The 21,936-nt window shown below is 44.8% G+C and overlaps 1 pseudogene; it reads left to right on the top strand.

Annotated features, from left to right (window-relative positions):
• Positions 1–2,087: 2,087 nt before the first annotated feature.
• Positions 2,088–21,936, top strand: part of LOC120993060 — a 48,264-nt pseudogene continuing 28,415 nt past the window's right edge.

Genomic DNA, 21,936 nt, shown 5'->3' on the forward strand with positions numbered 1-21,936 from the left:
CACGTGCCAAGGTGACTCATACACGGCCTTCAGGATCTTTTCTTCCTTTGTCCATCCCATCCTGTCCCATATAAACTTATGGCTGACAAGAGACGTATTACTGGTCCGGACCTGTGTGTGGGTGATTTGGTGTGGTTATCCACTAAAAACATTAAGTGGATAATGTCTTGGTAGATGGTAATCTGCATTTTAAGATCTCCAGAAAAATTTACTCGCGTATTCTTCGTGGTTCCCTTCAGTACCTCGTACATTGCAAGGGTTACGGTCTAGAAGAAAGAATGTGGGTTCTGGCGACCGATGTCAGTGCTAGTCGCCTTCTGAAGACTTTTCACAGGGCACACCCGGATAAGGTCTGTCCTGGGTGCCCGGAGGTCACCCATAGAAGGGGGTTACTGTAACTGCCTGCCCTGTGAGAGATCGGATAGACTTGCAGCACATGAGTCTGACAGGTCTTTCTGTGTTTCCCTTCTGTTGTTGTGGGCAGGATCCCACCCTCTCCACAAGTTATGCTCATTAGCTGTTTAAGAGTCTCTATTTAAGTCCGCCTGTTACTGCTGACTTTGCAGTTGATATTTTCCTTCTGGAGTTCTATACAGGTTGTTTGTGGATCCTCTACTTCCCGCTTGTGGATCCTCTACTTCAGTACCTTCACGGTGGATGGTACTGGCTGTCTCATTCCCCACTGCCTAAGTTAGGGTTTGCTTCAGTGTCAGCAGGGCTTAGGTTCCAGCGTATGAGTTTGTTCACCATCAGGACTTGCTCATACTGTCAGCAGTCAGGGAGAGGCTCAGGGATTGTTAGGAGGTTACCATGCCCTCCTCCCTAGCTTTGGGGCCTAGTCTGTTTACCTGTGGCTGTTTGTTTACTTGGTGTTCCTCTTATCCCCACTTGCTGTGACATTTTCAACCACCCCTACTGTCATTATTTCCCTTGCTTTGTGCAGATATGGACACTGTTAATGCACTGGTGGATCGCATGCAGGGATTATCTTTGGAGGTAGCTGACCTCCGTAATTCAGTTGCACAGTTTCAGAATTCTCAGGCATCTGGTTCCGTTAGTGGGAACCAGGGCAGCTTTGAACCTAATGTCGCCCTCCCAAATTTTTCATTAGGCCTATTTCACATTTCCCTTTATCTTTGTGCTGCCTTCATTTTCCATGTTGATTTGAATGTGCCTGTTCACACATCAGTATTTTTTTACTGTCCATAAAGACATGCATTACTTTGGTCCGTGATGCTGACCAAACATGTCCATTGAAGTCTATGGGTCTGTGAAAAACAAGGATGGCATCTGTGTTGCGTCCGTTTTTCACTGACCACTGCTAGGAGACGCTCTGGAAATTTCTATACAGCTGTGCAGTGTCCGTTGATTACAGGTGACACACGGAAGGTTAAAAACAGACACACAGACCAAACACAGATGCTTCACGGACATCTTCACAGATGAAACGCAAACTGATTTTTCACGGACGTGAAACGGACACGGAAATGTGAACGAGGTCTTACACTGTGTGTCGTGTCCCTTGCAGTGGCAGCACAGTGTAATTAGAAGTACTCTCTTAATTCAGGTGAATGGAGCGAGTACTTACGCTTGCTTCTAAGACAACGGGCAGTGTAATGAAGATGAATTTCCGAGCTCTGCCTCCTATTCAAACAGCTGAGCGGCGGGGGTGCTGGGTTTTGGGCCCCTGCTAATCAGATATTGTTGACAAATCCTGAGGATAGGACATCAATATAACACCCCTGCACAACACCTTTAATATGGTAAAAATTGTATCTCAGAGAGATAGCAAGATATGTAATAAGCAAAGGATCACCATGGTGAATCACTAATAATCATGTTCCTGGCCATAAAGAGAAACCAAACAAAAGCAATGCATAATGCTCAACAAAACCTCCTTCAGATTACCTATTGCAAGTGGGTAAGGCTACTGACCTTAATTCTAGCCTAATTGGATTTCACAGAGGGAGACTTTTAATGTAGTAAGCTCAAGGTCAATGTGCAGAAAAACAGCTACCAATTTTGTAATACAGTGATAGGATCTATCTGAATTTATAAGGAGAATAATTTCCGTTCCATGTCACACGATGGAACGATGGAATACTACTGTCACTGAATTTATTCTTGTGGGATTCCCCACACTCTATGGATATGGACCATTGCTCTTCGCATGTCTACTTCTCGTTTACATTCTTACCGGTAATGTAATTATATTGATTTGTCAGAACTTTTGAATATAAATAATTAATTTTATATATATATATATATATATATATATATATATATATAAACTTTGATATTATGGTATATGTGATGTATAGAATCCATCTTGTCTGGTTTTAACAGGGCATAGAGAGTTCAGTCTTCTTTGGACTGGCACTCAATAGCCAAGAGATTAAGGATTTGTTTTTGTGAGAAGAGGTTTAGACAGATACTCAGATGAGAAAAATAGAGCAAATCTAAAATTATCATATGTTGTAAGGTTTACATTAATAAACATGTAAAGTGATTTTGATTTTTCTATCATCAGTTTAATTGGTGTGTTTTTTAAAAAAATATAACTAGAAGGGTGTTAATTACATTTTATATACACTGCTCAAAAAAATAAAGGGAACACTTAATCAACACTATGTAACTCCAAGTCAATCACACTTCTGTGAAATCAAACTGTCCACTTAGGAAGCAACACTGAGTGACAATCAATTTCACATGCTGTTGTGCAAATGGGATAGACAACAGGTGGAAATTATAGGCAATTAGCAAGACACCCCCAATAAAGAAGTAGTTCTGCAGGTGGTGACCACAGATCACTTCTCAGTTCCTATGCTTCCTGGCTGATGTTTTGGTCACTTTTGAATGCTGGCGGTGCTTTCACTCTAGTGGTAGAATGAGACGGAGTCTACAACCCACACAAGTGGCTCAGGTAGTGCAGCTTATCCAGGATGGCACATCAATGCGAGCTGTGGCAAGAAGGTTTGCTGTGTCTGTCAGCGTAGTGTCCAGAGCATGGAGGCGCTACCAGGAGACAGGCCAGTACATCAGGAGACGTGGAGGAGGTCGTAGGAGGGCAACAACCCAGCAGCAGGACCGCTACCTCCACCTTTGTGCAAGGAGGAACAGGAGGAGCACTGCCAGAGCCCTGCAAAATGACCTCCAGCAGGCCACAAATGTGCATGTGTCTGCTCAAACGGTCAGAAACAGACTCCATGAGGGTGATATGAGGGCCCGACGTCCACAGGTGGGGGTTGTCCTTACAGCCCAACACCGTGCAGGACGTTTGGCATTTGCCAGAGAATACCAAGATTGGCAAATTCGCCATTGGCGCCCTGTGCTCTTCACAGATGAAAGCAGGTTCACACTGAGCACATGTGACAGACGTGACAGAGTCTTGAGACGCCGTGGAGAACGTTCTGCTGCCTGCAACATCCTCCAGCATGACCGGTTTGGCATTGGGTCAGTAATGGTGTGGGGTGGCATTTCTTTGGAGGGCTGCACAGCCCTCCATGTGCTCGCCAGAGGTAGCCTGACTGTCATTAGGTACCGAGATGAGATCCTCAGACCCCTTGTGAGACCATATGCTGGTGCGGTTGGACCTGGGTTCCTCCTAATGCAAGACAATGCTAGACCTCATGTGGCTGGAGTGTGCCAGCAGTTGCTGCAAGACAAAGGCATTGATGCTATAGACTGGCCCGCCCGTTCGCCAGACCTGAATCCAATTGAACACATCTGGGACATCATGTCTCGCTCTATCCACCAACGTCACGTTGCACCACAGACTGTCCAGGAGTTGGCAGATGCTTTAGTCCAGGTCTGGGAGGAGATCCCTCAGGAGACCGTCCGCCACCTCATCAGGAGCATGCACAGGCGTTGTAGGGAGGTCATACAGGCACGTGGAGGCCACACACACTACTGAGCCTCATTTTGACTTGTTTTAAGGACATTACATCAAAGTTGGATCAGCCTGTAGTGTGTTTTTCCACTTTAATTTTGAGTGTGACTCCAAATCCAGACCTCCATGGGTTGAAAAATGTGATTTCCATGTAATGACCGACGTCACGCACAGAGAGGAAAACAGGGAAAGTCCTGCCCAAGGGAGAGGGAAAGGTGGTGACCCCTAACTCACCTTGCGGCTGGCACCTGACTGCCCTGACGTCCCTAGACGGGTTCCTCACCCGTGCTGCGATCACGTGCCTAAACCCTGGCTTTCCCTAATATGAGCCCTAGATAGTGAACGGGCCGGTGGGATCGCTAGTCCGCACCACTATCACTAAGAGGGAAACACCAGGGAGAGGACAGACAAATACAGACAAACACATACACCCAGGTGGGCGACCACAGCATTCCACAAAGGTCCAACAGGGATCCGGAGGGTAGCGTTCTGGACCAACTACCAGAGAACGCAGCAACACAGCTCCAGAAGGTCAGAATAGATGTCCAGGCAGGAAGCTCTATCTCTGGCAACCAGAGAAGTGTGAGAGAGGAATATAAGGAGGTCTGGGAGTGCTGGACAAGGAACAGCTGAGGGGAAGGAGCTACGGATCCCTGAGTGAGCCAAAAGGGTTTGCAAAGCAAACCCAGAAAGCTACCATAAGGAAAACAGCCCTATCTTAAATAGAGCGTGCAGCCAACCGCTGCGACTTCCTGACCCCGGGTATAACGGAGTCAGGCGTGGTTCTCGATACCCTCGTGACAGTACCCCCCTCTCTACGAGGGGCCTCCGGACACTCAGGACCAGGTCTCTCAGGATGAGAGGCATGAAAAACCCGAACTAACCTGTCGGCGTTTACCTCAGACGCAGGAACCCACATTCTTTCCTCGGGACCGTAACCTCTCCAATGCACCAGATATTGAAGAGAGCGGCGGACCCGACGAGAATTAACAATTTTGGATATCTGAAATTCTAGATTACCATCCACGACAACAGGAGGGGGTGTGTCATGCCCCACTCTGACGATGTGCGGAGGTCAGCCAGGATTGCAGCACAAGTCTAGTATTTGTTTTGATGCTGTGCTGGATCCGCCTCGCATCAGGTGCACTGGGTGGAGTCATTAGTTTAAATAGTCTCCAGCTAAGGTGCTCTGAGCGGATTATACTCTTCATTGTGGTCTTGGAAGCTAGAAAGGAAGGTTGGCTGTTTGTTCCTGCTCTCAGCAGATAAGTGTCTTTGGTTGTTTATGTCATCTATCCCATCCAGGTTCTGTGCGAGCTGGCAGCTCCTTTCTCCCCACTTCACCATCTCAGGGAGTTCAGGGTTCTGTTAGCATAGGCTGGTGGACACAGCAAATCTACCATCAAGATTTGATCTGTGGGCTGAGCATTGTAGGGAAAGAGGTCAGGGATTAATTAGGAGGTGACCCTTCCCCCGTCTCTCGTCCAGAGCCTGGTTGGTGTGTTATCTGTTTAACTGTGCACGTCCGCCGTGACATTATAATCCGCCATACTGTGACCGCCATTTCTCAGTGTTTATGGGATGGCGTCAATTGAAGCACTGGTTGACCGCATGCAGGGTTTGTCCCTGGAGGTTGCGGATCTACGTAGTACGGTCACACAGTGTCAGAGGGTGTTGGCTTCAGGTACAGGTCAAATTGTTGGGGAGCCTAAAGTCGCTCTTCCGGAGAAATTTGCAGGGGGTACTGATGATTTTTTCCATTTCAAGGAATCATGTAAATTGTACTTTCGTTTGTGCCCATTTTCATCAGGTAATGAGGATCAGAGGGTGGGTATCGTCATGTCTTTGCTGAAAGGGGACGCGCAATCCTGGGCTTTTTCCCTGCCGCCCGGTTCTCTGGCTCTCCGGTCGCTGGAGGAATTTTTTAAAGCCCTGGGATTGATTTACGATGACCCAGATCGAGTTTCAATGGCAGAGTCAAAATTACGTAACTTACTACAGGGTAAACATACTGCTGAGGTTTACTGCACAGAGTTTAGGAGGTGGGCTACTGAGTCGGGGTGGAACGACCCCGCGTTACGTAGCCAGTTTTGTCAGGGGTTATCTGAAAGGTTGAAGGATGCTCTGGCTTTTCATGAATACCCAGATACTTTGGAAAATGCAATGTCTTTGGCGATACGTTTGGATAGACGTATCAGAGAGAGGGGTAAGGGTCCCTCTGTGCAGGGGATTCCTCCCGCGTGTAGTTTTGTTCCACCAGCTGCCCAGGGAGATATTGCTTGTTATTCTGGCCTAGGAGAGGAACCCATGCAGTTAGGTCAGATATCTTTCCATTCGGATAGTAGAGACTTTCGTAAAGCACACAATTTATGTTTCTTTTGTGGAAAGAGGGGTCATTTTGTTTTTTCTTGTCCGTATGTTGAACCACAGGGGAGAGTGATAAAGAAAAAAGAAAAAGAAAAAAAAACCTCCCTCACACTTGGTGGTATGAATGGTGTGGTGGAGCAGACTGGTGTGCAAGTTCCCTGCAGTTCCCGTTTTCTCCTTTCAGCTATGGTGGCGCTAGAGTCTCGAAATGTGTTTGTTGATGTTTTTCTTGATTGTGGTGCTGGGGTAAATTTAATTGACTTTCTGTTTCTTCAGGGTTTGGGACTAAGTATTTGCACGTTAGAGAACGAGATTCGTGTTTTTGCCATTGATTCTTCCCCTCTTTCTCAAGGGAGCCTTACTCACGTTGTTCATGATATTCATTTAAGGGTGGGTGATTCACATACTGAGATTATTTCCTGTTTCGTCATGAAGGATTTGCCAGCTCCAATAGTTTTGGGGTTGCCATGGTTGTCTAGACATAACCCAACTATAGACTGGCAGGCGAGACAAATCATTGGTTGGAGCAAGTTTTGTTCGGATAATTGTCTTGTCACATCTATTTCTGAAGTGTCCGTTACGGCCTTGCCTCAGTATCTCTCAGATTTTTCGGACGTGTTTGCGGAGGGTGGGGCTCAGGAATTGCCCCCTCATCGTGACTATGATTGTCCTGTGAATCTCATTCCGGGGGCTAAGTTGCCTAAGTCTCGGCTCTACAACCTCTCTCAACCCGAGAGAGAGGTCATGCGAAAGTATGTCGCCGAGAGTTTGGCAAAGGGTCATATTAGACCATCTAAGTCTCCAGTGGCTGTAGGTTTGTTCTTCGTGAAGAAGAAAGATGGATCACTGAGACCGTGTTTGGATTTCCGGGAGCTGAATCGTATTACAGTCCGGGATCCGTATCCCCTGCCTTTGATCTCTGATCTTTTTGATCAGATTGTTGGAGCCAAGGTGTTCTCCAAGTTGGATTTGAGAGGAGCATACAATCTGATCAGGATCAAGGAGGGGGATGAGTGGAAAACGGCCTTCAATACGCACGAGGGTCATTTTGAGAACCTGGTAATGCCTTTTGGGTTGACGAATGCGCCAGCGGTATTTCAGCGATTCGTCAATGATATTTTTCATCATTTGGTGGGGAGGTTCGTAGTAGTCTACCTTGATGACATTTTAATTTATTCTCCTGTTCTGAAGACCCATCAGGATCATGTGAGACAGGTTTTGACGATCCTGCGGGAGAATAAGTTATACGCCAAATTGGAGAAATGTTTGTTTGCGGTGCAAGAGCTTCCATTTTTGGGATACATGCTTTCTGATTGTGGTTTTCGTATGGACCCCGAAAAGGTCCGGGCGGTTCTGGAGTGGGACCGACCGGAGAATCAGAAAGCTTTGATGCGATTTTTGGGGTTTACGAATTATTGGACATCCTGGTGGTAAGTCCACCTGTGATCTGGTGTCCCGGAGGTTCTGGTGGCCAGGTTTGCGTAAGAGTATTGAGAATTACGTGGCAGCTTGTGAAACCTGCGCTCGGTCTAAGGTTGCTCATACTCGACCGCCTGGTTCACTTCTTCCATTGTCTATTCCATCTCGTCCTTGGACACATTTGTCCATGGACTTTATTACGGACCTACCGAGTTCCTCCGGGAGAACAGTGATTTTGGTGGTAGTCGATCGTTTCAGTAAAATGGCTCACTTTATACCACTAACAAGTCTGCCTAACGCTAAGACTCTTGCGCAGATTTTTGTGGATAATATCGTTAAATTGCACGGTATTCCTTCGGATATTGTCTCTGATAGGGACACGCAGTTTGTCTCCAGGTTTTGGAGGGCGTTCTGCTCTCGACTTGGCATTCTACTTTCTTTCTCGTCGGCTTTTCATCCACAGTCGAATGGTCAGACGGAGCGTACTAATCAAAACCTGGAGACCTACTTGAGGTGCTTTGTGGCTGATAATCAGGAGGACTGGTCCTCATTCTTGCCCTTAGCAGAATTTGCGTTGAATAACCGTAGGCAGGAGTCCACGGGTAAGTCGCCATTTTTTGGCGCATACGGTTTCCATCCTCAGTTTGGTACCTTTTCTGGGTCTGGTTCCTCCGGGATGCCAGAGGTGGAGAGATTCTCTTCTGCCTTATCCTCTATCTGGCGGGGGATTCAAGTGAATTTGGAGAGGATGGGTGAGAGGTATAAACGAATGGCTGACAGGAGACGTGTGACTGGTCCGGACCTGTGTGTGGGTGATTTGGTGTGGTTGTCCACTAGGAATATCAAGTTGAGAATGCCATCTTGGAAACTGGGTCCAAGATTTGTTGGTCCATATAAGATTTCTGCTGTGATCAATCCTGTGGCATTTCGACTTGATCTGCCGCAGACTTGGAGGATCCACGATGTCTTCCACAAGTCTTTACTAAAAAAATATGGGATTAATTAGGAGGTGACCCTTCCCCCGTCTCTCGTCCAGAGCCTGGTTGGTGTGTTATCTGTTTAACTGTGCACGTCCGCCGTGACAGGCTGGCAGCGGTGATGGTTCTAGAGGTGGAACATATTTTTTGAGTAACGACTTATGAAAGACATTATGAATTTTAAAAGTCTGAGGTAACTCCAGGCGAAAAGCCACGGGGTTGATGATGGCTACAATTTTGTAAGGGCCAATAAACCTAGGACCCAGTTTCCAAGAGGGAACCTTCAATTTAATATTCCTAGTAGACAACCACACATAGTCATTCACTCCTAGGTCCGGACCTGGCGACCGTCTCTTATCAGCCATGCATTTGTATTTACCTCCCATATTTTTCAAGTTAGCTTGCACCTTCTGCCATACCGATGAAAGAGATGACGAAAACCGTTCCTCTTCGGGAACCCCAGAAGACCCCCCCTCTTTGAAAGTACAGAATTGGGGATGAAAACCATATGCACCAAGAAATGGTGACTTGCCAGTGGATTCCTGACGACGATTATTTATGGCAAACTCAGCTAACGGTAAATATGATGACCACAACTCTTGGTTTTCAGACACAAAACATCTTAGATATGTCTCAAGGTTTTGGTTGGTACGCTCAGTCTGTCCATTCAACTGAGGATGGAAAGCTGAGGAAAAGGACAAGTGTACCCCCAAACGGGAACAAAAAGCTTTCCAAAATTTAGAAATAAACTGGGTACCCCGATCCGAAACCACATCGGAGGGGACCCCGTGAAGCTTCACGATTTCACTGACGAATACCTGAGCAAGAGTCTTAGCATTAGGTAGTGCGGGTAACGCAATGAAGTGTACCATTTTGCTAAACCTGTCCACTACTACCAAAATAACTGTTTTACCCGCAGACAAAGGTAAGTCAGTGATAAAATCCATTGACAGATGTGTCCACGGTCTATTGGGAATGACGAGTGGTAATAGAGACCCTGCAGGACGTGTATGTGAAACTTTTGCGCGCGCACAGGTAGAACAGGAAGACACAAAATCCAATACATCCTGACGCAACCTTGGCCACCAAAAACGACGAGACAATAGCTCCAAGGTTGCTTTACTACCCGGGTGCCCAGCAAGTGCCGAATTATGATGTTCCTTTAATAATTCGAAACGTAAGTTCAACGGTACAAACAATTTCTCTGAGGGGCAAGAGACCGGGGCGTCCCCCTGGGCCTCTAACACCTTCCCCTCCAAAACAGAGTGTACCGCAGAAACAACCACTCCTCTTTGAAGAATGGGCACCGGATCACTCACATTACCCCCTCCAGGGAAACAACGAGATAGTGCATCAGCCTTGGTGTTCTTTGCCCCAGGACGATAGGTAATCACAAAGTTAAACCTGGTAAAAAATAGCGACCACCTAGCTTGTCTAGGGGTGAGACGCTTAGCTGATTCGAGGTACAGAAGATTTTTGTGGTCCGTAATCACAGTGACGGGGTGGACTGCCCCCTCTAAGAAGTGACGCCACTCCTCAAACGCAAGTTTAATAGCTAATAGTTCCCTATTGCCAATATCGTAGTTCTTTTCTGCTGCAGATAGTTTTTTAGAAAAGAAAGCACAAGGATGCCATTTGCCAGGAGACGGACCCTGAGACAGCACCGCCCCCACTCCCACCTCTGACGCATCGACCTCAACAATAAAAGGCTGAGAGACATCAGGTTGGACTAGTACAGGTGCTGAGGTAAACCTCTCTTTTAGAGAGGAAAAAGCAACTTTAGCGGCGTCAGACCATTTAGAAAAATCAGTCCCCTTCCTAGTCATGTCAGTAAGCGGTTTTACAATAAGTGAATAATTTTTAATGAATTTCCTATAGAAATTTGCGAAGCCCAAGAACCGTTGTAGTGCTTTGAGGTTCTCAGGAAGATCCCAATCTAAAATTGCCTGGACCTTCCTAGGATCCATACGGAAACCTGAAGCAGATAAAAAATAACCCAGGAATTGTATCTCCTGAACGGCGAAGACACATTTTTCAATTTTAGCATATAATTCATTCGTCCGTAGGACCTGCAGTACCTGTCTGACATGCACCTCATGTGTTTTCAGATCAGACGAATAAATTAAAATATCATCTAGGTATATTACCACAAACCTGCCGATTAGATGACTAAAAATGTCATTAACGAAATGTTGAAAGACGGCAGGAGCATTGGTCAGACCGAAAGGCATAACTAGATTTTCATAATGCCCCTCAGGGGTGTTAAACGCTGTCTTCCACTCATCCCCCTCCTTAATACGAATCAGATTGTAGGCCCCCCTAAGATCAAGTTTGGAGAACCACCTAGCACCCGCAATCTGATTAAACAGGTCAGGAATGAGATGAAGAGGGTATGGGTCTCGGATGGTTATCCGATTTAATTCGCGAAAATCTAGGCAAGGACGCAGGCCCCCATCTTTCTTTTTAACGAAGAAAAACCCTGCAGCCACGGGTGAAGAAGAGGGTCTGATGTGTCCCTTAGCCAAGCTCTCGGAGATATAATCTTTCATGGCATGTCTCTCTGGACCCGAAGATTATATAACCTGGTTTTGGGTAATTTTGCGCCGGGAATAAGGTTAACCGGGCAATCATAAGGACGATGAGGTGGTAACTTCTGACAACTCTTTTCAGAAAAAACATCCTCAAAATCCCAAATAAATGTAGGTAGGGTAGTTATGGAGGCGACTAAGCAATTGCTATTTAAGCAATTTTCTCTGCACTGCTCACTCCACTCCAATATCTCCCTGGCCTGCCAATCCACTACTGGATTGTGCGCTACCAACCAGGGAAGACCCAGCACTACCGGAGTGGGAAGCCCCTCCAGAACATAACCTGAAAGCATCTCGTTATGGTGGTCCCCTACCCGAAGGTGTAAATTATGAACCATGTGGGTGAGGTTTCTCTGAGACAGGGGAGCAGCATCAATAGCGAATATGGGAATGGGTCTCTGTAAAGTACAGAGAGACAAACCCAAAGTGCGGGCAAAATGGGCATCTATCAAATTTACCCCTGCTCCACTGTCTAGAAAGAAAGAAATAGTCTCCGTCTTATCACCAAAAATAATAACCGCTGGCAACACAAATTGCGATGTACGTATGGAGGAAACGTATACCCCCCGGCTGACATCCTACACACAGCCTGGGGTTAGTAGTTTTTCCGACTGTCTTTTGTTTCGGAGGAAAGAAGGACAGACATTAATGAAATGACCCCTCTCCCCACAAAAAAAACAAACCCCACGCCTACGGCGAGCCTCAGGAGGACGGACCTGACGAGTAGTTCCTCCTAGCTGCAAAGGCTCGTCTAAGTCCGTACAGACTAACTGCTGCTTGGGAGGGGTTACCAATTGCTCCGGTTTTTTCAACCTGTCCCTAAGGCGTCTCTCTATACGGATAGAAAGGGACATAACCGCATCAAGGGAAAAGGGGGTCTCATATAATGCAAGCGCATCCTTAACCCTTTCGGATAACCCAGAGCAGAACTGACTCCTGAGAGCCGGGTCGTTCTATTGGGTATCCGTAGCCCACCTATGGAATTCAGAGCAATACTCCTCTACCGGCCGCTCTCCTTGTAAGAGTCTCCGTAATCTTGATTCAGCCAGTGCGACTCGGTCAGGGTCGTCATATATGAGACCCAAGGCCCCGAAAAACTCATCCACTGACCGAAGAGCCTGGGAATCAGTAGGTAAAGAGAACGCCCAGGACTGCGGATCCCCCTGCAGCAGGGAAATAACAACCCCCACCCGCTGATCTTCATTACCAGAGGAGTAAGGGCGCAGTTTAAAATATAACTTACAGGCCTCACGGAATGTCAAAAACTTGTCCCTTCCCCCAGAAAATCTGTCAGGGAGAGGGACCTTGGGTTCCGCAACAACCTGGTTACCAGTAGCAACCGCTGGGCTTGCAGTCAGTTGCAATCGCTGCTGTTGCTGGAGGACCGACGCCTTCAATCCTACCACCTCCAAAGACAGGCCATGAAATTGTTTGGACAGAGCAGCAATTTGATCCATACTGGATTCTAAGTAGGTAAAAAAAAAAAAAGATTTTATAATTTTTTTTTTTTTTTTTACCTACACAAAATAAGGGCCAGAGATAATGTAATGACCGACGTCACGCACAGGGAGGAAAACAGGGAAAGCCCTGCCCAAGGGAGAGGGAAAGGTGGTGACCCCTAACTCACCTTGCGGCTGGCACCTGACTGCTCTGACGTCCCTAGACGGGTTCCTCACCCGTGCGGCGATCACGTGCCTAAACCCTGGCTTTCCCTAATATGAGCCCTAGATAGTGAACGGGCCGGTGGGATCACTAGTCCGCACCACTATCACTAAGAGGGAAACACCAGGGAGAGGACAGACAAATACAGACAAACACATACACCCAGGTGGGCGACCACAGCATTCCACAAAGGTCCAACAGGGATCCGGAGGGTAGCGTTCTGGACCAACTACCAGAGAACGCAGCAACACAGCTCCAGAAGGTCAGAATAGATGTCCAGGCAGGAAGTTCTATCTCTGGCAACCAGAGAAGTGTGAGAGAGGAATATAAGGAGGTCTGGGAGTGCTGGACAAGGAACAGCTGAGGGGAAGGAGCTACGGATCCCTGAGTGAGCCAAAAGGGTTTGCAAAGCAAACCCAGAAAGCTACCATAAGGAAAGCAGCCCTATCTTAAATAGAGCGTGCAGCCAACCGCTGCGTAGTTCTCGATACCCTCGTGACATTCCATTTTTTAATTTTTGTGTGATTTTGTTGTCAGCACATTCAACTATGTAAAGAACAAAGTATTTTAGAAGAATATTTAATTAATTCAGATCTAGGATGTGTTATTTTTGTGTTCCCTTTATTTTTTTGAGCAGTGTATATATACAGTCGTGGCCAAAAGTTTTGAGAATGACAAAAATATTAGTTTTCACAAAGTTTGCTGCTAAACTGCTTTTAGATCTTTGTTTCAGTTGTTTCTGTGATGTAGTGAAATATAATTACACGCACTTCATACGTTTCAAAGGCTTTTATCGACATTTACATGACATTTATGCAAAGAGTCAGTATTTGCAGTGTTGGCCCTTCTTTTTCAGGACCTCTGCAATTCGACTGGGCATGCTCTCAATCAACTTCTGGGCCAATTCCTGACTGATAGCAACCCATTCTTTCATAATCACTTCTTGGAGTTTGTCAGAATTAGTGGGTTTTTGTTTGTCCACCCGCCTCTTGAGGATTGACCACAAGTTCTCAATGGGATTAAGATCTGGGGAGTTTCCAGGCCATGGACCCAAAATGTCAACGTTTTGGTCCCCGAGCCACTTAGTTATCACTTTTGCCTTATGGCACGGTGATCCATCGTGCTGGAAAATGCATTGTTCTTCACCAAACTGTTGTTGGATTGTTGGAAGAAGTTGCTGTTGGAGGGTGTTTTGGTACCATTCTTTATTCATGGCTGTGTTTTTGGGCAAAATTGTGAGTGAACCCACTTCCTTGGATGAGAAGCAACCCCACACATGAATGGTCTCAGGATGCTTTACTGTTGGCATGACACAGGACTGATGGTAGTGCTCACCTTTTCTTCTCCGGACAAGCCTTTTTCCAGATGCCCCAAGCAATCGGAAAGAGGCTTCATCGGAGAATATGACTTTGCCCCAGTCCTCAGCAGTCCATTCACCATACTTTCTGGAGAAGATCAATCTGTCCCTGATGTTTTTTTGGAGAGAAGTGGCTTCTTTGCTGCCCTTCTTGACACCAGGCCATCTTCCAAAAGTCTTCGCCTCACTGTGCGTGCAAGCTCTGCACTGGTGGCACTCCGATCCCGCAGCTGAATCCTCTTTAGGAGACGATCCTGGCGCTTGCTGGACTTTCTTGGACGCCCTGAAGCCTTCTTAACAAGAATTGAACCTCTTTCCTTGAAGTTCTTGATGATCCTATAAATTGTTGATTGAGGTGCAATCTTAGTAGCCACAATATCCTTGCCTGTGAAGCCATTTTTATGCAACGCAATGATGGCTACACACGTTTCTTTGCAGGTCACCATGGTTAACAATGGAAGAACAATGATTTCAAGCATTACCCTCCTTTTAACATGTCAAGTCTGCCATTTTAACCCAATCAGCCTGACATAATGATCTCCAGCCTTGTGCTCGTCAACATTCTCACCTGAGTTAACAAGACGATTACTGAAATGATCTCAGCAGGTCCTTTAATGACAGCAATGAAATGCAGTGGAAAGGTTTTTTTGGGATTAAGTTAATTTTCATGGCAAAGAAGGACTATGCAATTCATCTGATCACTCTTCATAACATTCTGAAGTATATGCAAATTGCTATTATAAAAACTTAAGCAGCAACTTTTCCAATTTCCAATATTTATGTAATTCTCAAAACTTTTGGCCACGACTGTATATATATATATATATATATATATATTATCCAAAGAACGAGGCAGCACTCCAGGTACATAGAAAAAAGTGGATCCTTTATTCCCCTCTGTGCACAGAGGGGAATAAAGGATCCACTTTTTTCTATTTACCTGGAGTGCTGCCTCGTTCTTTGGATACTATACTCGTCGGTGGCCGTTTGAGCCTGCGGCTGGGAGGATTTGCACCCGTGGTCTCTGGACTTGTGCTGCTGTGACTTTTTTTTTTTTTATATATATATATATATATATATATATATATGGTATATTCATAGGATCTATTATAAGAATTAGGTGAATTTCTTCTAGAATCTCAATGTATACGTAAAAGAATGACTTCAGTCTCAGGAAACCTTTTCTTGGGATTGTAGACACAGGTGATAATAAGCAAACACTGTGTCTTCACCAAGACAATAGCTCAAAGTGTTATAGTATGTATCTTAATTAAATAGGATAATGCCATTTACAGAGTATGACTAAGGTATGTGTGACTAGACTGGAAGTCAACAGAAGTGTACATATAATTGTTTGGTAAGAAACAACATTCTATTGTATCCCTTTGGACCAGTCAATGTCCTGACTGGTAAATTAGTTGAGGAGTAAAAATACAAATTAATTCCAAAATTTACTCATAGACCTCCAGTGCCATTTAATGGTAGAGTAAAGTAAGATATGAATTGTGAAATAGGTGGGAGGGGGTCACAAATTATTGATTAACCTGACCAAGCCCCTTTCTAAGGGGGATAAAAAGGCAGCATAAGCTGATAGAGGATATCATCACTTCATAAGATCATCCCTTGATCACTCAATCAATCCATCCAAGGAACAACCACCACAGCAAGGAGACTAAGAGAAGAGGGAATAGGACCTGACCATACTACATTTCTTCCAGGCCGATTCTTGGTATAGTATAAAATTTCCTTCTGGATATTAGGAAATTAATTAATTATATATATATACACTGCGTGCAGAATTATTAGGCAAATGAGTATTTTGACCACATCATCCTCTTTATGCATGTTGTCTTACTCCAAGCTGTATAGGCTCGAAAGCCTACTACCAATTAAGCATATTAGGTGATGAGCATCTCTGTAATGAGAAGGGGTGTGGTCTAATGACATCAACACCCTATATTAGGTGTGCATAATTATTAGGCAACTTTCTTTCCTTTGGCAAAATGGGTCAAAAGAAGGACTTGACAGGCTCAGAAAAGTCAAAAATAGTGAGATATCTTGCAGAGGGATGCAGCACTCTTAAAATTGCAAAGCTTCTGAAGCGTGATCATCGAACAATCAAGCGTTTCATTCAAAATAGTCAACAGGGTCGCAAGAAGCGTGTGGAAAAACCAAGGCGCAAAATAACTGCCCATGAACTGAGAAAAGTCAAGCGTGCAGCTGCCAAGATGCCACTTGCCACCAGTTTGGCCATATTTCAGAGCTGCAACATCACTGGAGTGCCCAAAAGCACAAGGTGTGCAATACTCAGAGACATGGCCAAGGTAAGAAAGGCTGAAAGACGACCACCACTGAACAAGACACACAAGCTGAAACGTCAAGACTGGGCCAAGAAATATCTCAAGACTGATTTTTCTAAGGTTTTATGGACTGATGAAATGAGAGTGAGTCTTGATGGGCCAGATGGATGGGCCCGTGGCTGGATTGGTAAAGGGCAGAGAGCTCCAGTCCGACTCAGACGCCAGCAAGGTGGAGGTGGAGTACTGGTTTGGGCTGGTATCATCAAATATGAGCTTGTGGGGCCTTTTCGGGTTGAGGATGGAGTCAAGCTCAACTCCCAGTCCTACTGCCAGTTTCTGGAAGACACCTTCTTCAAGCAGTGGTACAAGAAGAAGTCTGCATCCTTCAAGAAAAACATGATTTTCATGCAGGACAATGCTCCATCACACGCGTCCAAGTACTCCACAGCGTGGCTGGCAAGAAAGGGTATAAAAGAAGAAAATCTAATGACATGGCCTCCTTGTTCACCTGATCTGAACCCCATTGAGAACCTGTGGTCCATCATCAAATGTGAGATTTACAAGGAGGGAAAACAGTACACCTCTCTGAACAGTGTCTGGGAGGCTGTGGTTGCTGCTGCACGCAATGTTCATGGTGAACAGATCAAAACACTGACAGAATCCATGGATGGCAGGCTTTTGAGTGTCCTTGCAAAGAAAGGTGGCTATATTGGTCACTGATTTGTTTTTGTTTTGTTTTTGAATGTCAGAAATGTATATTTGTGAATGTTGGTTTCACTGGTAAAAATAAATAATTGAAATGGGTATATATTTGTTTTTTGTTAAGTTGCCTAATAATTATGCACAGTAATAGTCACCTGCACACACAGATATCCCCCTAAAATAGCTAAAACTAAAAACAAACTAAAAACTACTTCCAAAAATATTCAGCTTTGATATTAATGAGTTTTTTGGGTTCATTGAGAACATGGTTGTTGTTCAATAATAAAATTAATCCTCAAAAATACAACTTGTCTAATAATTCTGCACTCCCTGTATATACAGTACAGACCAAAAGTTTGGACACACCTCATTCAAAGAGTTTTCTTTATTTTCATGACTATGAAGGCATCAAAACTATGAATTAACACATGTGGAATTATATACATAACAAACAAGTGTGAAACAACTGAAAATATGTCATATTCTAGGTTCTTCAAAGTAGCCACCTTTTGCTTTGATTACTGCTTTGCACACTCTTGGCATTCTCTTGATGAGCTTCAAGAGGTAGTCCCCTGAAATGGTCTTCCAACAGTCTTGAAGGAGTTCCCAGAGATGCTTAGCACTTGTTGGCCCTTTTGCCTTCACTCTGCGGTCCAGCTCACCACAAACCATCTCGATTGGGTTCAGGTCCGGTGACTGTGGAGGCCAGGTCATCTGGCACAGCACCCCATCACTCTCCTTCATGGTCAAATAGCCCTTACTTTGAAAGTTTTCCCAATTTTTCGGCTGACTGACCGACCTATATATATATACACATCAATCATATCCTGTGTGTAGGATCTAGATTCATTTGGGAACATTGTACCTGCAGCCTCAATGGTGCCATTTTGATCTAGGGAGATAAATAGACACATTTTACGTATATATCTTTGTATAATCTCCAAAGAGAACTGATTTTAGTTCTAGTCATATATGATTGAATCTATATATATATATATATATATATATATATATACATATATATATATAGTATAATAATCACAGGTCGGCACTGCTGTTTGAAGTCGCGGTGCACGAGTCTATGGGATGGCGTTCCAATGTAGAATTTGCAGAAAAGACCGGCACTCGCTGTAGATAAATCTTGTATTTATTCAGTCACATATACAGGCAATAAGTTATTGCCTGTATATGTGACTGAATAAATACAAGATTTATCTACAGCGAGTGCCGGTCTTTTCTGCAAATTATATATATATATATATATATATATATATATACTGAAGAAAAATGGCGGCACCAGCAAAATTAAAACAAGTGAGGGTGCACGTTCACAAGGAAAGAGACTTCTTACCCTAATAATAGATCAGAAAATGAACGGCACTCCTATAGATGATAAAAAATGTCTCCCGTGCGGTGCAACGTTTCGGCTCAGCACTAGAGCCTTTTTCAAGCAAAGAACAAATACATATGGTGGATATACACTCACCTAAAGAATTATTAGGAACACCATACTAATACGGTGTTGGACCCCCTTTTGCCTTCAGAACTGCCTTAATTCTACGTGGCATTGATTCAACAAGGTGCTGATAGCATTCTTTAGAAATGTTGGCCCATATTGATAGGATAGCATCTTGCAGTTGATGGAGATTTGAGGGATGCACATCCAGGGCACGAAGCTCCCGTTCCACCACATCCCAAAGATGCTCTATTGGGTTGAGATCTTGTGACTGTGGGGGTCATTTTAGTACAGTGAACTCATTGTCATGTTCAAGAAACCAATTTGAAATGATTCGAGCTTTGTGACATGGTGCATTATCCTGCTGGAAGTAGCCATCAGAGGATGGATACATGTTCTCATTCTTTTTACGCCAAATTCGGACTCTACCATTTGAATGTCTCAACAGAAATCGAGACTCATCAGACCAGGCAACATTTTTCCAGTCTTCAACAGTCCAATTTTGGTGAGCTCTTGCAAATTGTAGCCTCTTTTTCCTATTTGTAGTGGAGATGAGTGGTACCCAGTGGGGCCTTCTGCTGTTGTAGCCCATCCGCCTCAAGGTTGTGCATGTTGTGGCTTCACAAATGCTTTGCTGCATACCTCGGTTGTAACGAGTGGTTATTTCAGTCAACGTTGCTTGAATCAGTCGGCCCATTCTCCTCTGACCTCTAGCATCCACAAGGCATTTTTGCCCACAGGACTGCCGCATACCGGATGTTTTTCCTTTTTCACACCATTCTTTGTAAACCCTAGAAATGGTTGTGCGTGAAAATCCCAGTAACTGAGCAGATTGTGAAATACTCAGACCGGCCCGCCTGGCACCAACAACCATCCCACGCTCAAAATTGCTTAAATCACCTTTCTTTCTCATTCTGACATTCATTTTGGAGTTCAGGAGATTGTCTTGACCAGGACCACCCCCCTAAATGCATTAAAGCAACTGCCATGTGATTGGTTGACTAGATAATTGCATTAATGAGAAATAGAACAGGTGTTCCTAATAATTCTTTAGGTGAGTGTATATAGGCAATACGACACAATTTCAGGTCATGTGATCCAATTAAACAAGTGGGTGTTGATGTGATAAGCATACAAAATAAAACAGTGCAAAAGTTACAATACAAATTGCAAGATCAAAGAACTCGGTCATATACAATAATCGTGACATCTATTTCGACATAATATTCATATAATAAACCTATGAGTTCATGATGATCAACATCATCTATCAATACTGACCAAGTTACATGTAAAACCAAAACAAGTGTAAGGGGAGGGATCAAAGGGCAAGTGATGCCGACATACCCATCGGGTGAGGCACATTATAAATCCACCATTACGGCGTTGTGTATCTTCTAAAGCGCCTGCTCAGAGGAGTGCCAATCAGGGGTTACACAGGCATCCGAATGCGTTATGCGTCAGAGAACAACTCCCGGCGCATGCGCATTGCCACTCCGCCGTGTCATTCCTAGTCATGGTGAGTGCGATGTTCAGCGCATGCACAGTTTTCTCCAAGTATGCACGCGCCATCTTGATTGTTGGCAAAATGCCCAAGCTCAACATGTTAATATTACTGTCATCAGAAAACCAGCTCCATAGTCGAGTATGAGACCGCAAGGTAGCAGGGACCGTCCCCATCACAGGGCAGTAATCCCGCCATTTAGGGCCGCAACCCACGGACCACCACAGATCCCGTGGCTGTCGATGGGGGGCTCACTAAAAATTATGCGGACCTCTATATACCCGAGAGGGATCTCCTCCGGCCGGTGAACACATACACATACACCTAAAGAATTATTAGGAACACCTGTTCTATTTCTCATTAATGCAATTATCTAGTCAACCTATCACATGGCAGTTGCTTCAATGCATTTAGGGGGGTGGTCCTGGTCAAGACAATCTCCTGAACTCCAAACTGAATGTCAGAATGGGAAAGAAAGGTGATTTAAAGAGGACCTTTCACCTGTAAAAACTATGTTAACTGAGTATGCTACCATATAGAGCGGCGCCCGGGGATCTCACTGCACTTACTATTATCCCCGGGCGCCGCTCCGTTCTCCCGTTATAGGCTCCGGTACCTTTGCTTCTTAAGTTATAGTAGGCGGGTCTTCTCTTGTCCTGTGGGCGTCTCCTTCTCCTAGGCTGCAGCGCTGGCCAATCGCAGCGCACAGCTCACAGCCTGGGAGGTTTTTTTCTCCCAGGCTGTGAGCTGTGCGCTGCGATTGGCCAGCGCTGGAAAAATGTTGCCTGGTCTGATGAGTCTCGATTTCTGTTGAGACATTCAAATGGTAGAGTCCAAATTTGGCGTAAACAGAATGAGAACATGTATCCATCCTCTGATGGCTACTTCCAGCAGGATAATGCACCATGTCACAAAGCTCGAATCATTTCAAATTTCAAACATTTCTAAAGAATGCTATCAGCACCTTGTTGAATCAATGCCACGTAGAATTAGGGCAATTCTGAAGGCAAAAGGGGGTCCAACACCGTATTAGTATGGTGTTCCTAATAATTCTTTAGATGAGTGTATATATAACTACACGCAGGGCAGTAAAAAGTATGCAAATCGAACCACCAGGACCTTTTGACTATTCGCCCTGTGGCACTCCACAGAAAAGATAATATATATTTTGCAAAGCACAACATTAATTGTGCCGAATTCCCAACGGGCATGTCCGCAGCTACTCGACCCAATTGTCCATCCCATCATTCTTCATGTCGTGTAAGTGATATAAAAAAAAAAAGAAAAAGATTTTTAGAAACAATGTTCCAAAGTTGTTACAGTTCTCTAAATCCACACCACTGGGGACACATTTCACACCCCAGGTCAGAGAAGGCAAACAACCCTTTACATAACACCCCCAAGGTTGTATTCCACATTCATTCCATTGGGCTTCAGACTGCCCAATCTATGTATCCATAGTAACTCCCTACGTTTTAACAACTTAGATCTATCACCACCACGTCTAGGTAGTGGTATATGATCCAAGATCCAACACTTCAAATCATTCTCCTTATGACCTGCCTCTGTGAAATGTTTAGACACAGGCAGGTCTAAACGTTTTTTTTTCTGATGCTGTATCGGTGATTGTTGAGATGCGTTTTCAACTCTGTGGAGGTCTCACCCACGTACAATAAATTGCATGGGCAGGACAACACATATATGAGAAAACTAGA

Source organism: Bufo bufo, chromosome 1 (assembly GCF_905171765.1).
Source record: "Bufo bufo chromosome 1, aBufBuf1.1, whole genome shotgun sequence".
Taxonomy (NCBI): Eukaryota; Metazoa; Chordata; class Amphibia; order Anura; family Bufonidae; genus Bufo; species Bufo bufo.